The sequence below is a fragment of the Protopterus annectens genome, chromosome 4.part0, assembly GCF_019279795.1.
Source record: "Protopterus annectens isolate FY-2018-M chromosome 4.part0, PAN1.0, whole genome shotgun sequence".
In the NCBI taxonomy this organism is placed as follows: domain Eukaryota; kingdom Metazoa; phylum Chordata; order Ceratodontiformes; family Protopteridae; genus Protopterus; species Protopterus annectens.
The window spans coordinates 1617642488-1617665790 of NC_056733.1; the positions used below are offsets into that span (position 1 = coordinate 1617642488).

At 43.5% G+C, this 23303-nt stretch overlaps 1 protein-coding gene across 2 annotated transcripts in view; it reads left to right on the forward strand.

The window, feature by feature from the left end:
* SMIM3 (small integral membrane protein 3) overlaps window positions 1–23303 on the forward strand; it is a 376844-nt gene that overhangs the window by 237885 nt on the left and 115656 nt on the right. For both annotated transcript variants that reach the window (XM_044069399.1, XM_044069400.1), the window contains exon 2: window positions 7941–8019. The gene's annotated coding sequence lies outside the window, so the exon portion shown is untranslated. The remainder of the gene's footprint in view (window positions 1–7940; window positions 8020–23303) is intronic.

Genomic DNA, 23303 nt, shown 5'->3' on the forward strand with positions numbered 1-23303 from the left:
CCTGATTACCAGAGTAAAAAACTCCCTCCTCCCTGAGCTGGCAGACATCCTACCTTGCGGTCAAGATGGTTGGGTATAAAGGGAGCCAGCCTATGCCATGGCATCAGTCTTTCTTGCCGTTGGAGCCTGAATCAGTTGTGAGTGCATCGGTCAGTCTGCACCAGAGTGAGAAATTCTTCTAAAGCTATGTACCCCATTGGAGAACTCTTTTTCTTACTAGTGACTCATGTCAGATAAAGTTAACAACTGTCTCCATTGTGGTAAATGTATTCTACACAGAGACCTTCATACCTTGTATGTCGTTTGTTTAGGCTCAATCCACCACAAATTGCTGTCTGAGTGCCCTTTTCAATAGTAGGACTATTAGACATAGGGACGAAGTCTTATCTTAGCACCTTAGTCAGAAATCTGCTTCCCATTGTGTGATGGCATCCTTTGGTTATTTCTGAGGTTGAGCTCCCTAAGCAAAAAAGGAAACAAGATCCAAACTTAGGGCCTCGGATGACAAACTTTCTCCATCCACCAGTCCCTCAAGGCTTATTGTTGGAGAGGTAGGAGAGGCACCTTTGCATCCCCCTTCTGTGAGCAAGGTGGTGCTGCAGGCCTCTGTCAAGACCCTTTCATAGTTTGACATGCTTTTGGGTCCCTCAACTTTAACTCAGACCTTGGCATTCAGTTCATCGGTCGGGTCCAGAGTCGCTAAGCAGACCTCAGCTTCAGGCAAATGATCCTCTACTGATGATGTCCCTTCTGGGCATCCAGCAACATTGGTTATTTCTTTCAAGGAGATTGGCATCAGAGTAGTGGACATGCATAGGCCCAAAGCAAAAGCTACACCTAAAAAAATATTTTGACCTCAATTTAGGTACCTAGGCCTACCGTCTCCCATCCAGCAGGACTTGGTCAGGTTGGCCGAGGACCTTATTTCTTTGGTCAGAGGCAGGCAACTGCATTGAATCTTCCCCAGGAAAAAGGAAAAGAGACCCTACACCTGAGCCTTTTTCTGAACTCCCTGATTTGGATGAAGACTCTGATCAGGAGGAGTCTGTCTCTGAAGAAGAATCCTTCCTTACCTCCTTTGAGGACTCTGATTCAGAAGAGGTGTTGCCTTCTGCTTCACCCCCTGAAGACATTACCTTTGGGGAGACTCTGCATGCTATGAGAGAGTTTTTGCATGGCAGGCACAGCAGTACCCCCAAGCAAAAAAAAAAAGGTTAGGGAGTTCCTTGATCTCCCTCAACACAAACCCTTGACTATCCCTCTAGTTTTGGAAGTAGTAGAGGATGTCTTTATGGCATCATCTCTCAATCCAGACTCTCTTCCTCCAGCACCTCCTAAACCAAACAGGTTTTACAGGGTACTGAACTCACATAAATTCCTTTTTAAGGACCCCTCTGCTGACCCAGAGGTTGTCATTATAGGCCCCAAAGGAGTTAGGACCAGTACTTAAAAAAGCACTACCTAGGGAAAAAGAAAGTAACGCCCTTGACAGATTTGGGAAGAAGGTTTACACTTCATCTACCCTGGCTATAAAGGCCCTCAGTTGCCAATTTCATATGACAAAATAGCAACAGAGCTTTTAGGAAAAAATTAAGCAAAACATTTCCTCCCTGGAGGACAAGAACACCTCCAAGGAATTGCTGGATTTCTGCCATTCCAGTTTCCAGGTAACTAGGCACTCCTTACACTGAGGATATGAAGGCCTAGAGCCTTCTTCCTGAGCAGCTGTCTCTGGCTCAGTCATCAGAAGGCATGCTTGGCTTAGGGAAAAGACATTAATGGAACATATAAAATTGAAACTGCTAGATGTAACCATGGATAAAGACTCCCTTTTTGGACCAAAGGTGAAGGCTGTGTTACAGAAAGATGGAGGATAAAGCAAAGTCCATACAAATGGTCAAGGACTTCCCCTAAGTCCAGCCTCTGAGGTTCAGCAGGAATTTTCCCACTAAGCATTGGTCTTTTCCCTCCCAATCAAAAAACAGTCAGAGGAAAACCTGAAGAGAAAGGCCTCACAGGCAGAAACAGCAATCACAGAAGGAATGTCAGTGCTCCTCAGGAACACATAGGCTGGGGAGTTCTAGGCCACAAGGCCCTAGCAGAGATCAGCAATGACTCACCACACTCTATACCTCCCACCCCCCTCCATCCCCAACCCTGGACAAGATAGGAGGAAGATTAGAAGGAGAAAAACTGGGCCTTCTTCACCTCTGACAAGTGAGTTCTGAAAGTAATCTCAAAAGGCTACAAGCTCACTTTCAAAGAACCATTACTATTCTCAGGCTATCCCAATGTGCCACAAAACCAAACAGCAGAGGCCATTTCTCAGATTCACAACCTATGCTTTCAGGGCTCTGTGGAGCCAATAGCAGACCACCAGATAGGAAAAGGTTTTTACTCCAGGCTATTCCTGATTAACAGGAAAGAAGGCCCTTGGTGCACTATCCCAGATCTGTCCATTCTCAATTAGTCCCTCCTAGTCCCAAAATTCAAATTGCTTAATCTTCAAAAGCTTCTTTCAATGATCAGCTCTTAGGTTCTAATGGCAACATTTGACCTGAAAGATGCCTACTTACACATTCCTATAATGGATTCATGCAGAAGTTTTCTTCACTTTAGAGCAGGTACTAGTCGCTTGCAATTCTCTGCACTTCCCCTTTGGCTTGTCTACTGCTCCCAGCGTCTTCACCAAATGTCTGGCCCCTGTGATCGCCTTCTACAGAACAAGAGGTATCCAAATTTACCCTTATCTGAATAACTGCCTCATTTAGGTCATGCCTCAGTCCAAACTCCTCAAGATCTGGCCTTCACCCAGACCCTTCTCTCTTCTCTGGGGTTCACCATAAACCTCAGCAAATCCAACACAAACCCTTACCCCAGGATAGTGTTCCTGGAGGCTCTGTTGGATTCTTCCCTCCAGAAGGCCTTCCTTCCCCCCAGACAAGGCTTCCTTCTTAATCCAATACTTCCAAGACATCATGCAGAGGCACTGTCTCTCAGACAGGGAATTCCTCAGATCACTGAGCTACATGACATCCTGCATACTGATGTTCCCTCTGGCCAGGCTACACATGAGGAAACTTCAGTGGTACCTCAAGAATCTGTGGTGCCAGCACTCACAGTTCCTGGAAACAGAACTCCACCTAATTCACTGCCTCAGGGAGGAATTAGCTTGGTGGGCATAAGCATGTGCACAGAATCAGGGTCTCCCCTTCAGATTCATCCCTCAGGGTCAAAACTTAACTGCAGATGCATCAGACACAACTTGGGGAGACCATTTCCAACACTTTCTATCCCAGAGCAAATGGGAAGAGCAGTTCAGACACAAGCACATAAATTGGAAGGAATTGATGGCAGTACAGAAGGGCATGGTAGCCTTCAGTGATCATTGGAAACCAGGTGTTTTGCTTATCAAATGAGACAACACAACAGTCATGTGGTACATAAACAAACAAGAGGGCACCCACTCTTACCTACCCTTTTTGCTGGCTGGTAATGCAGATCTGGGAGACAGCCAATGCTTTGGGGTTGCACCTGATGGCTCAGTACCTTCCTGGGGCTTAGAACACTCTAGCAGACTGCCTCAGCAGACACTTTGTCAGCATAGTCCAGAAATGGAGATCCCCCTCAAATAAACCTCTTTGCCACTGACGAAAATGCTCATTTAAAAAGATTCTGTTCCAGGAGCAAACTTCACACAGCCTGGAGGACAGATGCCTTCTCCTTCTCTGCAGCCATCTATTTCTTTATGCAGTTCCTCCCTTGCCTCACCTTCCAAGGGCCCTCCAAAAAATCAGGGAAGAAGAACCAAGGGTCATCTTGATAGCTCCAGACTGGTACCCCCTGTTACTGAGTTTGACCAAAGAATAACCTTGGCAGTTACCCGAAAGAGTGGATCTGCTGACTTAGGCAAATGGAAGGTTTGTGCACCCCAACCTGCAGACTCTCAAACTCCTTGCCTGGATAATTCATCAGAATTGTACCCTAAGCAACCCCTGAGTAGTCAGGTGCTTAATATCCTAAAAGAATCTAGAAGACTAAGTACTTGGAAAACATAATCTACCAAGTGGAAAAGATTTTCTGTCTGGTGTCAGCAACAAGGACTCAACCCTGTCTCTGTCAACATTTTAGCCATTCATGCTTCTGTCATTTCAGTCCACATCTCTACTCTTCCTCCTATCTATTCCCATCCCATAATGAAACAGTTCTTTAGGTGAGTGCTGCACATCAGACCTTTCAAGTGGCAGCCCTCCCCACCTTGGAACCTCAACTGTGTTTTAGAAAAAATTGATCTTACCCACATTTGAACCAGCTGAGTCAGCTGATTTAAAATTCTTGACCTGTAAGACTGCCCTTTTACTGACTCTTACCTCAGTTAGGAGCATCTCTGAGTTGCAAGCCCTCATGGTAATGGAACCTTTTCTTATTTTCCACCCAGACAGAGTTTCACGTGGAACTAATCCTTCCTTTATGCCCAAGGTGGTCACGGGCACTTCCCTAAACCAAGCCATACACTTGCCTACCTTCTTCCCTAAGCCACAGAAACAAGGGGAAGGGATCATTCACTCCTTGGATGTACACAGGCAGCTTTGCTGCTACCTTGACAGGACTAAATCTTTTAGAAAATCAGAACAATTATTTGTTTCTTTTGCCTTGGGCTCTGAAGGAAAACCTGTCTCTAAGCAATCTATCTCCAAGTGGATCTCCCACTGTATTTCCTTTTGTTATACCTACCATAACAAAAAGTTCCCTGAATCTGTTAGAACCCATTCAGCTAGGGCCACTTCTACCTCCACTGCTTTCCTAAGGGAAGTGCCTGCCAAGCACATTCTGGAAGCAGCTATGTGGTCATCGGTGCATACCTTGCATTACAATCTGTCAGCCTTCTCCAAGTCCAGAGCAGGATTTGCCATTGCCATCTTGCAAGGGCATCCTCTCTTCCCATTAAGGCACCTTCCACCCTCATCTCAGCTTTGGGAATCATCCCATAAATCAGGACTGCAACAGTAAAGCATGAAGAACATAGTAGAGTTGTGTACACTTACCATAAATGTAGATGTTTGAGTGTATTCACTGTTGCAGTCTTGTTTCACTCCTTCCATTCCCCTTATTCTCCTTACAATACCAGTTTTTTTCCTGTCATCCTCTTCCAGAGGACCCTCAGCTGGGATGCCCTAAAGATCCCCTTCCTCTAACTTGGTCCCTTGCTTAAGATTCATCTATGGAGCTCCTACCTTCTAGAGGCAAGAAAGAAGTGATGTCATGGCATTGGCTGGCTCCCTTTATACGCAACTATCTTGACGTTAAAGTAGGGTGTCCACCAACTCAGGGAGGAAGGAGTTTTTTACTCTGGTAATCGGGCTGACCAAGGGCTTCTGAAGCAGGAAATCCCATAAGTCAGGAATGCAACAGTTAATACACTTGAACATCTATATTTATGGAAAGTATACACAGCTGTACTTTCTCCCATCTGATTCAGCTAAACGTAGACCAAACTCTTGATGCAGTATGGGGGATTCCCTAATATACTCCAGCATGTCCACCCTGAGTCTGGCAATTACCTCTTCTTTCTTTTAAGTACAGTTTTTCAGAGACATGCTTAATGATACGAGGGAGGCTTGGTAACTAAGAAATAATCATACCTAGCAAAGTGGAAAAAGTTGTCCCTCTGGAACAAAAGGAGGGATCTGCATGTTAATGAAAGGGATGTTCCCATGTCCCTACAGTACCTCTCTCTGAGATAGTTCCTGATGGCTTAAATATGCTTCCTTAAATGTACATCTATCAGCCATTTCTGCCTGCTTTACCTTTGGACTCCCGCATACCTCCAGATCACCAGTGAAATAGTTCCTAAATGTTGTTCCGCATCTCAGGCCACCAGGATGGAAATTTTCTATAGATCGGTACCTTAACTTTATGTTGGAAATACTAGCTCTAGCCCCATTTGAATCAAGTACATTGGCAGATAGACATTTGTCTCTCAGAAAACAGTTTTCCTGGCAGCAGGTACCTCAACTAGATGGGTATTCCAGCTGCAGGCCCCCATATGTCAGGACGCTTTTCTCACATTTAACAAAAATAGGTTACCATGTATCCTAATCCCGCCTTTGTACCAAAGTGATCACTGAGTTGGAATTCTGCCAAGCTATCGGACAACCAGTATTGCTCTCCTCTCCGCAAAGGAAGAGGGAGATAAGTTTCCATTCTCTGGATGTTCACAGTCAGCTGAGATATTATTTGGATATAACAAAAGAATTCAGAAAAAAATAAACATTTCTTTGTAGTATATGCTGAAAATAAGAAAGACCTGCTTATACTCAAACAGCATTTATTCAGCAAATAACATGGAGATACTGTGCAGGATAAAGTCAGGCCTCATTCTACTAGGGTCACAATGACCATGTGAGCTTTCCTAAAAGGACTAAGAATGCAAGAAATATTGGAGGTAGGCACTTGGTTGTCTGTCAACACCTTTTCCACACACATTACATATTGGACCTCATTTCTAGAGCTAAAGCAGGGTTTACCAGTGTCATCCTGAATGGTATGCCACCATCTTGCACTTGAAGCTTCCAATGATCCTACCTGCATAACTGCCATCTTTGGTAGTCTTTCCTGCTGTTATGACTTCTGCAATGGACCACATTCTGAATGCAGTATAGTTGTGTAGTCAACTTACCATAACTATAGATATTTGAGTGTGGTCAATGTTGCAGTCTGGTTCTCATCCACCATCCCCCTGAATCTGGGCCATTGCAGGTACATATTATATCCCCATTCTATTCCCTATGTCATGACCCTTTCACTTTGCACTCTGTACCTGTTTTTTGTCTGGGTGCCATAGAAAGGTGAACATCTCTTAGGCAGCTAATCACCTATGTCTTCCTGGGAGCACTAGGTTCTCTGATTGTGCATATTTAACCTGTCTGTTTGTAGGGCAAGAAAAAACAAAGATGACCAGAGATACATCAGCCTCTGTACTAGGAGTGTGGAGATATTTAAGGTTAAGGTGATATTATTCTGGCCTACTGTGACATATTTAGCTCTGGAAGTCTGCTTAGTTCATACCTGTACCTGCACCTGTTTTCTCTGATGTTATAACTACAACAGTGACCACACTTGTTGAGCTACAATAATGGGAAGTTGACTACACAAATTTACTTTTGCTTCCTACTAATGTCCTCACATCTAAAGCAATGTTGCTGAGCACATCACTCAGTAAGCACCAAGGTATCTTGCTAGCATGCTATCTTCTCTCAAAGTGACCTTATTTGAATTGACAATGGATAAGCTGGACCATGTGTTTAGATATTTGTATGCAGTATATTTTAGGTACATAAGTCTCCTGTTCTCCTACTTATTACTGTGAACAACATATCAAATTTTAGAAGTATAGTTTCCTGGACAATCTGTTGGTAACATAAAGATGTACATAGTGTAATGAACATTGTTGGTCCACTGTAATCTTTCATAAATTCAGGACATTATTTATTTATTTATTTCATATTTGTTGACTGGGATAGTCTAACTGAGCTAGCGCCCTTTTCAGCAGAGGCCAGGGCAGAAAAGCTCCACAATCATATACAGTAGTTTAACATACTAACAAACACAGAGAGTACATAGCACACTAATAATAAAAAAAAAAAACACAGAGTTACATCACAAGATTAGACAGATGATCAGTTTGTACAACTGAATACACCAATTGTGTCAAATGCAATTTGTCAAAACTATTTACAGGATACATTCATATGTACAACAGGAGTGCGTGTAGTTCATTTGGAAGCAACTTTGCATGCACATGCAGTGTCCTGAGTATTTCTTTCTGATGTGGTGACTCCAACACTGCTTAAATTAGTGATAGGGTGCAGGGGTGTCAACCTGCTTAGGGAACATAGAGGTTTTGGTCTCAAAAATATTTCTTTTTTTTCTGTTTTCAGGAAAGAACCACTTCAATAAATCAAATTCAATGAAGCAACGCACACAACTGTGTTTCGATTAGTAGGCCTCAAATCGATGGTAAGTATGTTTAGACATGTTCTCTTTTGTTAGGGAAAAAAGGCTGAAATGGGTTTTTAGACCATTTCATTCATGCAGATAAAAGCTGGGGGAACATCCAGTAGTATGCAGTAATAGCATATGAACTAGTGATAACCATTTTAATATGTCTCCTGTTTAATATCTATATTATGAATTTTCACCTGTATATTTTAGTCACACTAGGCCATGGCAGAGAAAGTACCCCAGATCTCATAGGTTCATAGGTTCATAGGTTGGTACTAGGCTATCGGCCCTAGGGCCTATGCAAGCCTAGCCATAACAATTCCCTGGATATTTCTTTCCACAATATTTACTTCTCCAGGCCCCTGTCTAGCAGGGCAACTGACATGATCCCCGGGGTGAATTTCCTATCTCCCATCCAATCATCAAGGTTCCTTTTGAAGAGGGCCAAAGAGGCGCTCTGCTTGATATGTATGGGCAGTCTATTCCAGAGTATGGGGAGTCTCTGGGTCAGGAACCTATCCCTCCAGCATGTTTTGTTCATTGTGATGACAAGGTTTAGATCCTTGGAGCGTGTGGCTCTGAGGGACTGGGATTTCTTTAAGTGGAGCATGTCCAACAGCTCAGGGTTTGACATGGCCTTGTATGTTAAGCAGAGATCGCCTCTGAGTAGACGATATGCCACAGAGTGTAGCTGGAGTTTTTTTTAGACGGTCAGTATATGGCATCTGCTTTAGGCCTGTGATTCTTTTAGTGAGGTATTTCTGTGGCCTTTCAAGCTGTTGCAGATGTCTTGTGAGGTACATACCAAACGGGGCATTATACTCTATAATGGGTCTAATGAGGGATGAGTACAGTGGGACAATGACCTCCTTTTTTCTGGATGAAAAGCCCTTAGTGATGAGGTGTGTCACAAAGAAGGATTTCCTGACTGTTGTAGCAATGTGATTATCGAAAGTGAGACCACTGTCCACCTGTGTCCCTAAGTCTGTCATCACACTTTCAATGTTTAGTGTCCTGCCACCTATGTGGTAATTCATGGGTACATGTTTTTTTCCAAAGGGGATAACTATACATTTCTTGGCATTAAACTTGAGCCTATGGCTCTGGCACCAGGCATCTGTTTCTGTAAGGCCCTTTTGTAGAATATCCACGTCATTTGGGGATTCAATAATGGCTCTCAGTTTGCAGTCATCTGCAAACTTTGTTAGCCAGAGTCTCTTAGTGTTGGTCTGAACTTCCGAGAAGTAGATGCCAAACAAGAGTGGCCCCAGGATTGAACCCTGAGGTACTCCACTTGTCACTTGTCTCCAGCCTGTTTACTCCCTTTTTACAGTATATACATATAAATGAGTGAAAACAGTACAACTGCTGTTGGAATGTGTCTACAGAGTACACAGATTTAATGTCAACATGTTAGAGGAACAATGATGCATGTCATGCTGGCAGTGTGATGAGGACTGCTAGATCCTTGATTCTGATTCAGGTAAGCTGGGTCTGACTAACAGCCTAGGCTCTGAAGGAGCCAGATGGGAAGGAGAGAAGAATGATTAGGTTCATGCCTGGTTGTCCATTTCATGGGGACATGGTGTGGGAATGTACTTTATATCATAGCCTGTGGTAAGGAATTGTGAACTGGAGTTCAAACACATCTGCATGCAACATGAAGGGTAAGGTAATTAACGTGTACATCACCTGAAGAGATGGGGGTGTGCCCTTACATTATTTAGCAGCATGCTCACCGCTGAGTGGCATCCAGCATGCATAAGAGAATAGAATATAACAAAGCAAACCCCTACATGCAATACTGATGGATGATGCATTCTGGGGCTTTCTCAACATGTATGTTATTCATCTCAGTGAGAACTGATTAGCTGAAATCCAGTCAGTAAGAATGACTGTGTAGCGTTTCAGCAAAATGTTTAATATTTTATATGAGGGCAATACCCCCCACCAACCCCAATGAAGAGGACTGCACCTTAAACACCTCTCTCTGCTTTGACTAATCATGGACAAGACCTAATCCCCATGTTTACTGGATGCAGAATACATTCAAATTTGCTGTTGCCAAACAGCTAGCTTTGTAGTACAGGCATGTTGTAATTAATAGTCTCATTGTACAACTGTTTGAATCCTGCCTGTAGTTGAATGCACTGCATTCATTTTAAATTTTGATATAGCTTGACTTAGAGAGAAGCTTGATTGTATAGTGTTGTAATGTGAGTGAGTCTTAAAATCCCTCAGTAGGATCTTTATGGACTGCAGAAAAATGCTCACTGCTTGACAGCACATTCTGTTGCAGATTATCCCGTGCGGGTATAGAAAACAGGGCTGGTCATACTGCAGTGAAACTGAATGTGCTTTAGAGGGAAGGAATGCAACATCTTGAAAATATAGGAAGTTATCATGGATCACATGATTTCTAATGATCAATAATTGAAAATACTGTGTTGCTAAATGTCACTTTCACACCATTAGCACAACGCTGCAAAAATGAACCAAATGTAAGCATTACAAATGTTATAGAATGTCATTTTCGCATCCCTGAGTAGACTTGGGTAATTTATGTCTATATCTGCAGTAATAATAAACAAAATCAGTGTTGATACTTCATCAAAAACTACACTGAGAACACAAACATAAAAGGAAAATGAAACAGCACAGTAATTTAAAGCAGCATGAAGCTGCATTCAGCTGATTTGTGACATTTTATGGAAGTTCAAAAGCATATGACAAACTAGCACAGAGCAGTGCGTTGCTTACACAACTTCTATCTTATTTTAATCTTCAAAGATTAGTGACAAACAAAAACAATGAATGTAAAACAATATGAATAACGATGCCTTTGTCAAGTAAAAACTATTTCCTTGGAAAGTCATAAAGTCAGAAACTAGCATATATTCATGATAATATTAACGATGTCAAGTTGCTTTTAATCTTCTTCTTCAGGCTTTTCCCAGTTAAGGGTCACCACAGCAGATCACCTGTCTGCTCATGACTGGCAGTGGAGTTTTACAGTGTGGAGTTGCCAGCCCAGCGCCTAACCTTCCACAGAAGGCACATACATGCACACACTCACACCTAAAACCAATTTAGAGTGTCCAATTCACCTACAGCATGTCTTTGTGATGTGGGAGGAAACTGGAGCACCCAGAGGAAACCCACACGACCACAAGGAGGGCATGCAGACTCTGCACAGAAGGCACCCCAGCCGAGAATCGAACCGGAGAACTTCTTGCTGTGAGGCGGCAATGCTAACCGCTGCACCACCGTGGCCGCCCACGTCAAGTTGCTTTTAATACTGCTACATAATGTGAAGATGCATTGAAAAAACACATACAAGTACCATTAAACTATCACACCAGTGGAACAACAACATCAACTCATGAGTATTTGCCAGGTGTGTTTTTATTTTTTTATGCATCACATATGTCATGTATGTTGGCCATATTAATAGATTATATAGTTATGGTATGTACAGTCCATGAAACATATATACAGTAGACTGCAAGTTAAGTCAGTAGTATTTGTAACATTACGATGAAATATATATGCCAAGTGTCTTTGATATTCATCATGAGCTGTAGGCACATTGTCCTGATCTATGTCTTTATCTCTTATAGTACATCGACTGTCTTTATATGCCAATAGCCCATCTAGCGATTATGATGTTGTTCATGATGTGTCTTAGCATGGTAGTATGGACCCTAGCACAGAGGACCTTGAGTTGTTTGGAAAGTCCATCCATTATGAGGTTGACATTGATGTTGCACCAGATGTATCCATAGATGTGGAGGTCCACTTGTCAATGCATTCAGAGGATGATGGCACAGTAGATATTGAACAGGGTGAGGCCGTTGATCAACACACCACAGTTGAAAGCACTCAGATGACAGATCCGCACAACAACCAAACATAGGGCATCACTGTAGATATAGGCAAGCAGATGTTGTATGTGTCCATCTCCTGCTGTAGGAAAATGAATGGTCAAAGCAATGGCATCATTACAATGTCCATAGACTTTCCAATGTCACAGATCATGTGGCACACCAACTACATGTCATACATGAAGGACAAGAGTGCAGACACAGTGAGATTATAGCTGCATTGGCCACTCAGCATGAGAGTCTGCTAGCTGTAGCATGGATAGTGGAAACCCTGGCCTCTACAGTACTGCAGGAATGTTGTATTACCAGAAGGATTTTGCATTCCATGACTATGCACAGCAGATTGCAACCTGTGAGAGGCAGGCACCCCTCCACAAAACCACCATTCTGTATTGGGAATTCTTGTCTGTGGTCTAACCTGCACTGATGCCAGCTGCTGGCCCATTTGCTGAGGTCTTGCCAGTCACAAGGTCCTCAACTCACAGTCATGCTCCTTCATCTCATCATGGTGTTGTATCCCCATCCATCCCATCTGTGGAGCAACCAGGGTAGGATATGTCTGTAAGTGGCAGTGAAAAGGCAGATTGTGGTGTGAAACATCAGCAAGGTTAACCCAGACTGCATTACAGTTTACCCAACAGTGTAGTATACATAGCTGCCTCATATTATTTCAGGTTTACCTTCATTAGGTCGTGTGTCCATTGAAACACAAAAATCCAGGCAGAGTGGCAAACCCAACTAGTCCAAGTGCAGTGACCTGGTAGCCAAAAAATGAAAGTAGAGTGAAGATAATCCAAGTTAAGATCTTTATTCACATCAAATGGACAAAAAGATATAACAAGCGCTTTTGCTCAACTTAATGCTGAGCTTCCTCGAGTTAATTTTAAAAAAGCCAAATGGCCACATTAAATAGTCATTTCTAAATCACTAAATTGCTTAATTAGTTAAGCATTTCAATTCAATATAACAACTGAATGATACAATTAAAGGAAAATGCAGTTAAAAAACATCTCCAAGCCAAGGGTATAGCTGAAAAGTAGTATGTTAAAACTTGAATTGAATAAAACAGTGCCACAACCAAAAACAGGGTTAAATAAAAGAATGCCACTACAATAAAAATAGGATTACATTAAAGAACATTGAAAATGTTTAAGAATGTTAAACTAAGAGAATTTGTTAGATAGTTTAAGAAAATATAAATATATTCTTGTATTATTAAAAAAATAATTACAATAATAAATATCTAAAAAACAGTTAAAATGTATATATTTACAATGTGTAATGACACTGTCTAAAACCCAAAAACCTCACAAGCATGCCATTTTGTTTTTAAGAACGCTGATGCTATTGATGTTGTCATTCATGCCTGGGGGTCTATTGGCGTTCAGCCTTAGTTGCCAGAGAAGTTCTCTGTATTCCAAGGCTGTCTCCCAGTCATCCCCTCTGGCATCTGGCACCACTTGTTCTAAAACTAAAAACCTCAATTCATAGTTGGGGCATGTTAGGGAATGTTTAAAAAAGGCATTAGAATCTTTCTGTTTGGAAATATCATAAAAATGTTCATAGATTCTTTTTCTAAGGCTCCTTTCAGTTTTGCCTGTGTAGAAACCAGTACAGGCAGTACAATACCCTAAATAAACTACCCCTTTGCTTGCACAGTTAGTGGAACAGTTAGAGTTAAAAAGAAAATTCCTGGAGGGGATATATAAAGTGGAGGTGTTGAGTATAGCAAAACATTGTTTGCAAGCTCCACATTTAAATGTGCCTGTTAGGGATGCCTGTGTGATTGCCAAAGAGTTAAATTTCCCTTCAAGTAATTCTTTGAGATTAATATCTCTCTTTCTAGTAAACTTGGGAAAAGTAGGTATTACCGTCCTTAATTCTTCATGCAAAGTGAGAACTGGCCAATGTCTTTGAATAGCTTCTTCTATCTCCGTGGAGTTGAGGCAATAAGTGTAAGTGAAACTACCATAAACTGTCTCCTCTTTGTTGCTGGTGACTATAGCACTAGGGGAAATACCCTTACCTAAAAGTGGGGGGTAAATTGTTTCCCTATTATCAATAACTTCCTGTGCTAAAGTGTTAACCAATGAAGCAGGGTACCCTCTTTCCATGAACAAAGACTTTAAATTTGATCTCCTGTAAAAAGTCACCAAGTGTGCTGGTCATTCTGGAAGCTCTAATGAATTGTCCTTTAACAATGCCCTTTTTTGATAAAAGGGATGGCCGATTTTGAATTGTAAATAGGAATTGGAAAATGTGGGTTTCCTGTACAATTTAGATTGTAAGGAGCAGTTGTCTAAGTCTTTATATAGTGTGACATCCAGATAATGAAGTTCAATATCACTAATAGTATGTGTAAAGGCCATTGTCCAATGTGCATTACATCAAAAGGACAACAGCAAAAACCTATAACGCCAATTCACAGAGGTTCGAATAGCTATAATGTGAATGCACTATGACATTCAAACACATGGATAAATGTTGAAAACAGTTTTCTGTCAAACCATTTTCGACATTTGTCCTTGGAAGTGTTCTGTAATGTGCTCTGTTGAGTTGCACACATGCATGATCGCACATACCATTCTCAACAAAATGAAGGTAAACCTATTATTTCAATACCGCTGTACTGTCATATGTGTTTTCTGAAATAAAAATGTCTGCATTATGTCATGTGATTTCTCTTTTTTCATGTTATAATATGGCACAGATATGTAACTATAGCACTGACGTATGTCCCTTATTGGTTTACCATACAGCGATACAATTAACTGAGTGTGTATACATTCCTGTGTGAGTTGTGCCCTGAGGTGATTTTTTTTTACACATTTGCATATTTTCATGTTGGAATATGTTATGCTTATGTTATGTGTGTGATGCTCAGTGTGTACATTTAGTGGGTACTTGCCATTAGATGCAATTTGTGTTGTTGTAGAGGGGCAACACCTGGTCATCAGTGTTCAGTCTGTATACTCATGTACATGTGTCTTCTCATGACTCAAATGTTTGAGTCAGATGCTGCCATGTAACCTAGGCTTGCACTTGTGGATACACCCTATGTTTCCTACGCCTGTGACCTCTGTCCACATGTCCTCCTGCTCTTCCTCCAATAACTGTGGGATGTCCTTTTCAGACATCTCTGGTTCTTGGGGTAGTTTACCCACACCTGTAGCTGGAAAACCACCATCTGCTCAAGTTAACATGTTGTGCAGCATGGTACACACCGTTATCATCTCTGCCGCTTTTTCAGGTGTGTATTGCAGTGTACCTCCAGATGTGTCCAGATCTGAATGTGGCTTTCAATTCACCAAACATATGTTCTATGGTATTTCTGGTTGTAAGCCTCCTGCACAGGGTTGGATGGTTCACGTTATAGGATCATTAGCTACAGCTCAAGTGGATAACCACTGTCACCTGTTGTGGGTAATAAAACCACATGTTAGGTAGTCCAATCTCACCTTCATTTTTACATATGGGTTCGGAGCTGATCCTCGGCTCTGACTCAGCCGATTTTCAAGCTCGAAGACTTCTGGTTGGCTCGTGGCTAAGCAGGTGTCCCATGGTGCACCAGTGCAATCTCCAGATCTCGTTTGCCGCGTTGACAAGTTTGGATGTGCTTCTCTTGGCTCTGGCTAAGTTTTTGCAAATTTTAATTTTTCTAGTTAACTTTTGCATAGTTACTGAATATATACATTATAGGTCTTTATCTTTATTGTCTTGTGGTTGTTGTGTGATCCTATTAGTGATATCTTGTATATCAGTAGTTAGGCACAATTGCGCTTTACCTAAATCGTTAGTTTTGGCGGTTTTGCCTTTTTCCTGTTATTTACGGTTAGGATTTTCCTAAATTGCCTTGTGGCCTTGTGTGACTAGTATAGTAGTCTCCTGTATTTCAGTAGTTAGACGCTTGCCTAGAGAATTCGTTTGGCAAGTTCGCAGTTTTTAATCAATAGGGTCTCCTATTGATTATTTCCTGTCAAGCGATTATTGTTGACTGGTGTGCTTCCACTGTATTTTATTTAAAATATTCTCCTGTGTGACTGAATCTGTCTAGTGTTTAGTGGAAAATATAGTTTCTATCTTACACCAGGCTAGGCCCGTTTAACGTAGAGGACCTAGTCCTCGTGTAATTCGTCTGCAGGGCTAGGCCGGTTTTAGTTAGAGGACCTAGTCCTCAGTAATTTTTTTTCTCTTTCTCTTTCCCTCCGATTGCTTGTGGGTTGTAATGTCTAAGGATAGCAAGGAGAACAAACCCTCAAGGTTTAAAACATGTATGAAGTGCTCCCAGAAAATGTCTTTGACCAATGGCCACAGTAGATGTGTCTAATTTGGGAGCTATCCATTTGCAAGAATCATGTTTGTTCTGTCATGCTTTCTCTCCTAGAGTGTTACAGGAGAGAAAGAACAAACTGATACTCAGGGGTCTTTTGAAGCCAACCTTCGAGGAAGCTTTGTCTGGTTCTTTGGCTTCTTCGTCTAAGTCTTCGAAGTCAAGATCTGACTCAAAATCTAAAGGTTCAAAAAGGCCTTCTCTGGCACCATGTTTTGGAGCTGCCTGCCAAATTAATAAAACCTGCCTCCTCGACTCCTCAGTCTTCGGAGCCGAAGGAGAACATGGTGGTTTCGGAGTTGGTCACAGATACTTTGGTGCTGACTGCTGAATCCTTGCAAATAGTTGACTCTGCTTCTCGGAGTCAGTCTGTAGAGTCCCTACCGGTCTCTTTGATGGTCAAATCTCCAGTGCCTGCTAGGTCTAGATCCCCAACCTTATCTTCCAGGTCTTCCAGGAGTCTTTTGGACGAAGATGTGGAGAGGGTAGTACTGAGACTCCTCAAGTCGTCTGCCCTGCCTAAATTTTTGTTGGTTCTTACCCAGTCAGCTCTGGAGCCCCTCAAACCAGTCTTGTCTCCATCTGTGATTCCTCCCCTGAGCCATGTTGGTTTTTCAGAGCCAGAATGCTTGTTACCAATGGAGGAACCCTCAGTTCTGGCTCCCCTTGCTGTTGCATTGGAGCTGAGTTCGGCTCTGACACATTTGGCTCCGTCCGTCGTGTCCAGGGACCAAAGCTCTTCTGTCGGCACCGAGGGGGAGGTTTTGAATTTATCTTCGTCGGTTCTGAGCCTTCCTCTCAGTGCATCCGCCAGGGTGAGCTTCGACCCTGCATCTATCTTGGAGCCGATGGCTCTGGGTTTGGCACCATCCTTTGTCTCTTCGGAGTGGGGACGGTCTTCAGAGCTGGAGAGATCTGCTTTTGAGGTGATGAGGAGTGTGCTGTCACAATCTACAGCCCATGCCAGTGGTACAAGCACTCTTCCCCCCAGGGCTCCCACTTCGGTCTCAGTCCCTACTCTCTCTGGAGGCAGCAGAGACCCACAGCCTCAGGAGCCACGGGCTGGTGGCCCCCACTCTTCCGGGGCATCCCCAGAAGGTCCTTTTGAGTAGCCCCTGTGAAAGAGAGTATGCAAGGGGAAGCATATTGACTTCCAGGATGAGTCTCTGACATCAGACACTGACTTCAATGAGTCGGAGGGGTCCCCTAAGTCATCCTCTGATGATGTCTCCTTTGTGGACATTCTATAGATCCTTAAACAGAGGTGCGACTGGCCCACTGTCAACCCATCTAATGAGGAGTCAGTGTACCTGAAGGCTTTCAGGTCTCAACCCTCTGCCTCTTGGGTGTCTCCACCTTTCGACGAGATAATGGATCTGGTTAGTCGGAAGGTGTGAGATACTCCTGATGCCATGGAGCCAATACCTAGAAGACCAAATAAGTTCCTGTGTGCCCCTCCTGGAAAAGAATTCTTGTCTAAGGGCGTTCCCGTAGATGCCATGGTGGTGGCGGCAGCCACGAAGAAGGAGTTGGCAGAGACTTCTTCCTCTGTATATCCGCCAAACAAGGAGTCTCGACAGATGGACAGATATGGGAAGCACGTATTTAGTTCAGCGGCCTTTACACTTCGATCCCTGAACTATCTTACCCATTTCACGAGGTTGCAGAGGGATTTCCTCAAGGAGTTAGGAGATTCCATACAGGGTGCTTGTCTGGAGGGAGTCCCAGACAGGATCTCTGCTCAGTTGTCCACCCTAAATTCCATAGTTAACTCCCCCACGTGGCTCATATCTCATGCGGCTGATGGAGCGAGCAGAGTAGCAGGTTCAGGAGTTGCCTTTAGGTGCCACTCCTGGATGCACTTGTGTAATTTTGCAGAGCTGTTTAAGTCCACCTTCACCAACGCCCCATTTGATGGTTCCTCCTTGTTTGGTTCCAAGGTGAAAGATACACTCACTTGGTGTGAACAGGAAGGAAAGACTCTCTCTGCTGTGGGAGTCCATTTTACTGTCCCCTCTCGACCATACCCCAAAGGTCAAAGGGGAGGTAAGATGTGGTTCAAAAAGTCCCAGAAGGCCTTTCCAGACACACAGAGTGAATCCTCCTTCAGAGGCAGAGGACGAGGAAATGGTAGACGTCACCCTAGAGGCAGGGGCGGTCCACAGTATCAGCAAGGCCGTGGTTCCTTTCGAGGGCAGCTTTATCAGTGCTCCTGATGTGGGGCCCAACTGCATTTCTCTGGGGCCAGTCGGGGGTCGCATCTTTTTGTATCCAGAAGCCTGGCTAAATATAACCCAAGACAAGTGGGTACAAAGAGTTGTTACCAGAGGCTATATCATACCCTTTTCCCTTCCACCGTTTGTTCCCAAGAAGATCCCAGATGTTCCACCCAATCACAGGGATCAGGCAACTGTGGAGATCAACAAGTTGCTCTCAAAAAGAGTCATCCAGCCCGTGCCAGCAGACCAGATAGGATCCGGAACTTACTCCAGGTTTTTTTTTAGTCCCAAATGAACCGGAGACTGGAGGCCAATATTGGACCTCAGCAGATTAAACAAATCAGTGAAAAAGGACAAGTTTCAGATGGTAACACTGCAGTTGATACTCCCATTGTTAGGGAAAGACTATTGGATCTCCAAGACACCTACTACCATATAAAAATGGACAAGGTGTCAAGGAGGTATCTGCACTTCCGGCTGGGAGCCAGCCATTATCAGTTTTGTGCTCTGCCCTTTGGTCTCACCACAGCCCCCAGGGTGTTTACCAAATGCATGGCAGTAGTGACAGCTCACCTGAGATGTCAGGGATTCCAGGTGTTTCCCTATTTGGATGACTGGCTCCTGACCACCCCCACTAGGCATCTACTTTTCCAAAACAGGGACATCACCATCCAGCTTTGTGCTCAACTAGGGGTCTCCATAAATTGGGAAAAATCTGCATTACTGCCCTCGCAATCTGTGATTTTTATAGGCGCAGAGGTAGACACAGTAGATATGACAGTTCTTTTTCCCACCGAAAGAGCACAAAACTTCATTTCACAAGTTCAGTGACTTCTCCAACTTCAGAAGGTCAAAGCAAAGTGGATTCTTGCATATGAGAATCCTTCAATGGCTTCTGTTCTCCCAGTGGTCGTTCCAATATCTACCGCTGAATCACTTTATTCTGCTGACAAAATCATGCAAAAAGGACCTTCATTGGTGGATAGCCCCCAACAATTTTTTCACGGGAGCTCCCTTTGTGCCTATCCTACCTGTTGCCGCTGTGACCACGGATGCCTCCCAGGTCGGTGGGGGGGGCATTATCTGGGCAGGATGGTCCATGGCACATGGCAAGAACACAAGGCTCATCTGCATATCAATGTTCTGGAGATGAGAGCGGTGCTTCTGGCATTGCAAGCACTTCAGGACCTTCTTTCTCCAGGGACGATTGCGATACAATCGGACAACATGTCGGTTGTGTGGTATATCAACAAACAAGGTGGTACCAGATCTTACCAACTCTGTCGAGAGGCCATGCGAGCTTGGGAATGGGTGATTTCTTACCAGTGCTTTCTGGTGGCAATGCACATTCTGGGGACAACCAACGTGATAGCCTACAAGCTGAGCCGGGCAATCCTGCTGCCCCATGAGTGGTCACTGAAATGGGAAATAGTGGAACAGATTTTCCTAAAATGGGAACAACCTTGCTGCAACCTTTTTGCCAGTCCAGTCAATGCCAAGTGCAGCAGTTATTTTTCCCTAATTCCCCCTCCGGGGAAGCACCCAGAGACACTCTGGTGCACGACTGGCCCACGGGACTTCTCTATGCCTTCCCTCCATTCCCTCTAATCCCCAAAGTGATACAGAAAGCCAACCAACTGGGAATTAAGTTGATCCTTATTGCTCCTTACTGGCCTCGTCAGGTCTGGTTTCCCTTCCTTGAGCCTCTTTTCCTGGATGATCCTTGGATCCTGGACCCAGCTCCAGATCTATTGACCCACATGTCAGGTTTGCTACACCCTTCTCTCCACACCCTCAAATTGACAGCTTGGCTGATCCAGTACCGTCTCTAGTCAGGCTTCATGATGTTTCATCATCAGTGTCCCATATTCTTTTATCTTCACACAAACCATCAACCAGAAGGTTGTATGACAGTAAGTGGAAAAGGTTTTCTATCTGGGCACAGAAAATGAAAGTGGATCCTTACACCGCTCCCATTCCCGTAATTCTGGAATTCCTTTCAGAGCTTTTTCAGCAGGGATCTGCCGCAGCCACCATCAAAGTACAATTGGCGGCTATTTCACGTTTTTATTTGGGATCTCCAAATGTTAGCCTTATGTCACATAAGTTATGTAAAACCTTCTTGAGAGGAGCCACCTTGCTGAGACCACCTTTACAGGAACCTGTGGCTTCTTGGGACTTAAATTTTGTGTTGTCCAAACTAACATCCCCTCCTTTTGAACCATCTCATTCAGCTTCCTTAAAGTACTTGTCTTGGAAGACTGTGTTTTTGGTAGCTATTACATCAGCCAGAAGTGTTTCTGAGCTATATGCCCTGTCTATTAAACCACCTTATTTAGTTTTTCATAAAGATGGGGTTTCTTTACGTACCAGTCCTTCATTTGTTCCCAAAGTTTGTTCTTCTGCCACATTGAACCAGTCCATTGAACTTCCAGTCTTCTTTCCCAATCATAGCAATGCAGCGGAATACAGTTTTCACCAGTTGGATATTCACAGACAGCTGCGTTTCTATTTGCACGGGACCAAAGAATTTCGGAAGTCAGACCAGTTGTTAATTTCCTTTTCTGATTCCAGATTGGGTTTGCCAGTTTCTAAGGTGACATTGTCTAACTGGATTTCGAGTTGCATAGCTTTCATCTACAGCTCAGTGGGCAGACCCTTACCCCACAGGATCAAGGCTCACTCTACCAGGTCTCTGTCTACTTCTGCAGCCTTCCAAGCAAGGGTACCAATTGATAATATCTGTGCAGCAGCTACGTGGGCTACCCCTCACACCTTTATTACTCATTATAAGTTGGATTTGGCTTCTAGGGGTAGAGCATCCTTTGGCACCACGGTGCTCAGGAGTATCTTCCAATGAGCTACCCAAGAATAAGGTGCTAGGGATGCTATATGTAAAAATGAAGGTGAGATTGGACTACCTAACATAAAGAAGTTATGTACTCACCATAACTTTCCATGTTGGTAGTCCATCTCACTCTTCATTTTTACCAACCCTCCCTCCTGCCCCCATCCTGGAAGATCTGGAGGTAATATTATAAATTTCTTGGTTGGCGACCCTTTAGTATTGGTTTGTTGGTTAAGGATTTCTTTCTATGTCTTTCTATCGCTAGTGAGCAGCAAACAAGATCTGGGGATTGCACTGGTGCACCATGCAATACCTGCTTAGCCACGAGCCAACCAGAAGTCTTCGAGCTTGAAAATCGGCCGAGTTGGAGCCGAGGATTGGCTCTGAACCCATATGTAAAAATGAAGGGTGAGATGGACTACCAACATGGAACGTTATGGTGAGTACATAACTTACATAACTTCTTTTTTTGGTCAGAATAATTGTTGAGATGGGATTCCTTAGATTGCATCCTAGCTGTGCTCCTGTAATTACCCAGTAGCAATCCCTCAGGTATTTCGCCTTGCTGAAATGCACCCCTGAGTCCACTTTCCCTCCAAATGGCAGCATCATGGATACTTCCTGGGTGTGTTGGGATGATATTTGTTATGCTGCCATCTGCTGCACGCACAACTTGGCAGTTGATGGAAGGCCATCCCTTTCTACTTATGTATTGGTCTGCTTTTGGATGTGTCAGTGTCTTGATAGGTTAAGTGTGTGTAATCTTTTGCACCAAGTACATGGTAGAAGTTTGCTATGTTATAGAACTAGTGCATTACATTTCTCCACTCAGTGTGGATGGATGGAAAATATATGTAGTCATCCACCTTGCTGCACATTGCTTCCAGAAATTTTGACAGGATATGACTGGCAACTGTCTGATACTCCCACAGCATCCCACATATATCTCTGGAATATCTGAGATGCACCTACACCCAGGCTGAGACACATGCTGGTTTAAAGAGGAATGGGGTTTCCTCAAAGGGCCTGCTTAGAAATGTGTGGGAAACACATGTTACAGACAGCCTGCACCATTTGTGTGTCTAGATGTTATCTGTCGATTATTTCCAGGTCTAAGAACTGGTTTAGTTGCAGCCTTGGTTTGACTCTAGCTGGCTGCCTTCTAGGATGCACAGCAACAGCCTCATTTATGGCTTGCATCAATGCTACCTGTTGCAGTATATTAACAGCAGGTTGCATTTTTATATATTTTTTTCACTTTGCTATGAATTTCACCATAATCCTTAGTATTCATTTGAATTCCTTGGTGTTAATAATGTATGTACTGAGGAATTCAAAAATGGAGTCGGCGTAGCTGTTTGTCACATTTCAGTTGCGTTGTGTGTGCACAATGTGTTTTGGAATCACACACTGGCATGTGTGGAATCTCTCATTATCCTACATTGAATACTTTAGTACTCAATCTGCCTTCAGCATGTCTTCTGGAAATGCATCCACAGCAGGTGCACTAATGCATTCACAGCAGGAACGCTGACGTCTTCCTTTGGCATGCTGCACTGTCAGTAAATAGCTTTCAAGATCTTTACAGAATCTGGCCCACACACACTCTTCCTGGGATTCATGAAGCTCGGTTCAAGGCCGGCGTTAGGCTTGCACTGACTCTGCAGCATGTAGATGGTGCAGTAGCGCGAAATGCATATTAATGAAGGCGCGCTGCCGCCACAGCCATGTGCATAGGAAACGAGCGCGAGTGCATAGGGTGTCGAAGTGCTGCACGGAGGCGTGGAAATGTCAGCTGTCGACGTGCAACCTAAAATGCTTGAATATAACAATTTGCCTGCAATAGTAATCACACCTGTCAGTGTCCGTGGATACTGAAACGTATGCAAAGAATGCAAGACAGTTCTTGCGAACACAAAATTAAGAAGCAAACACAAATGCACGGTAGGGAATATCGAGTCTCCATCCCTCAAACAAATGACATTGAAAAACGTGTGCCCGTATTCTAATGCAGTGTA